Source organism: Wasmannia auropunctata, unplaced genomic scaffold (genome assembly GCF_000956235.1).
Source record: "Wasmannia auropunctata unplaced genomic scaffold, wasmannia.A_1.0 LD336106.1, whole genome shotgun sequence".
Classification (NCBI taxonomy): Eukaryota; Metazoa; Arthropoda; class Insecta; order Hymenoptera; family Formicidae; genus Wasmannia; species Wasmannia auropunctata.
Genome location: NW_012026784.1, coordinates 7,159,979 through 7,162,319, shown reverse-complemented (window position 1 = coordinate 7,162,319; position 2,341 = coordinate 7,159,979). Strand labels below are relative to the sequence as shown.

General features: G+C 35.8%; 1 long non-coding RNA gene across 1 annotated transcript; it reads right to left on the bottom strand.

Annotated features, from left to right (window-relative positions):
- Nucleotides 1-533: 533 nt before the first annotated feature.
- LOC105455499 lies at nt 534-1,921 on the bottom strand. The gene is made up of 2 exons (XR_975121.1): nt 1,508-1,921; nt 534-1,195 (listed from the first exon to the last, which is right to left on the bottom strand). It is a non-coding gene; the product is annotated as an uncharacterized LOC105455499 (long non-coding RNA).
- Nucleotides 1,922-2,341: the final 420 nt, after the last annotated feature.

The following is a 2,341-nucleotide window of genomic DNA, read 5'->3' as shown; positions in this document are numbered from 1 at the left end:
GAAGTCTTCACGGGTGGCCCATTATGTTCCTCAATGACAGCGGATTATCCACTGGTCCTTGAGGCCAGAGGGTCGCCACATGCGCCCCACGTAGCGGATCCTCTCTGCCTTCGGCTCTTGTTCAGAATTACATCGACCCTAATTTCCTTTTAACCAGCATTATCGTCTCCGCTATATTTCTCACCGGTAATTTGTCCCGCCGGACAGGTGCCGAAATGGAGGACCACACGAATTGCTGCCGGAAGGAACTCTAGGAAGCTATCGATCCTACCTGACAAAGACTACCTCTATATTTAAAGGACGATGCAATTTTCAAGAGTTTTACAATAACTCAGATCTTATCTACACGTAAATATTTAAAAAAATAGTTTCTTTTAAATTACTTTTTACATATATTAATTTTACATATATTGCGTATATATTAAAAGTTTTTTTATATATTTAGTTCTTTTTACTTTATTTTTTCTAAAATATCATTACGTAATTTTTTCAAATTTAATGATTTTTTAATTATTTTAAATAATAATAACAAATGAAAGAAAAAAGAGAAGTTTTTATTTAAAAGAAACATATGATCGTCCGAGTTTGCCGATGCAACAGACGAACGTGTGCATTTTCAGCCTTTTGCGCTCGTAAGGCAGAAAGCGTAATGCCGCGTAGCGCGAAAAATGTAAAAAAAAATAACGAAGGCGGGCGCGTGAGAGAGGAGGTTGCAGGTGGTCGGTGTCGTTGTACCTTTAAATGCGGGCCCATCCTCACACAAGATCCACGAACGTGACGGTCTCGGTGCTCGGGGCGTCACAATTTCGCACAATTATAGATTAGCCACACTCACGATTCGGCCCACACCTGTTGGGTCTAATCGCCGTCAACTATCTTGCATCTCAATTCACCGTGGCCCCGCGGAATATTGATTTTTTGCCGGCAATTTTTACGAGGCAAAATGTAACGTCTAACGACCGCGGATCGCTTTCGAAGGCGCGGAGAAGTAATGACGACCCAGCCGTTATCCTGGCGAAAACGAAACACGAAACCGAAAACTACGAAATTATCGTGCACGGTGGTCCTACCACACGCGCGAGGACTTCGTGAGTCTAAGAGATTCGTCTATTCATGACCGGATTCTGGATTATGATGACTAATTATCTTGCAAGCGACCACAAATCTTCAACCGAGATGAGAGCCCAGATTTTTTCTGAGAAAACCGATGAATAGAAATGTAATAATTATTTTCAAAAAAAAAAGAAAAGAAATATACGGGCGTTTTTAACTGCTTCCAGATTAAGAAAAATGACGAAATTAATGACAAAAATGGTTAATGTACCATTTACAACAATGCAATAAATTAACAGATTCTACATAATCATTTAAAAAAATGACAATCAAGATGTTATAATTATATATATAATTCAAATTTATAATATATAATATCAAATTCAATCGGTATACTAAAGTTACAAGTAGTCGAAATTGGACAATTTAAAATAATTAATGATAATTTTAAAACCTCAAAGAATATCCTGTGATATACATCGGAATACTCTCTCCGTCAGTCGTCACGCAAGAGTCAGGAAGGACCTTCATCCTGACAAATGACGCAAGCCCAGGCTCCGAGAACAGGCAACTCGGAATAATTACGCGGCTCCAGAAATACGGGAAGCTGGCGGACGGGAAGAAAAACATCGACGCGATCGCGCAGGGTCCAAAGCTTGAAAAATTAAAGTCGAGTGTCACCGTGTCGCCGTTGTGTCGCCATGCTTAAACGGATTTCCTGACAAATGAACGAGGCGAAAAGGAAAACGGAATACACACGAGAGATGGGGATGCTACAAGTTTCGGTTTGCTAATGGGAAAAATAGCTCCCGAAGTAGAGTCATGAAAATTTTCTATCTACGATAAATATAGTAATATGTAATTAGATTCTTTATAACTCGATGCATAAATTGTAAATTTTTTATTTCTTATCGTTAAAAAAATATATAAATAAAAAAACAAATTAATTCAAAATTATTTAGATTTGATAAAATAAATGTAAAGTCTAAATAATTATCAGATAATCAATATATTTTGCTTGCGCTTATCTAAATATGTATTTACATATTACAAGCAAAACCTGTTTATTTATATACACAGCGTCAATTTATTTATAATATATCCATCACGATTAATAATTATTAAAAACAAACAAAAGCCTTTTAAACAAATAAACACAAAATTGTTGCTAAATAAATAAAAATAAGAAAAAAGAAAGAATATTGCAATATATATCGTACATTTTGTTTTTATGTATATTTTATACAGATCAAAAAATATTCTCCAACTTTTCATTATTTCCTTTTTC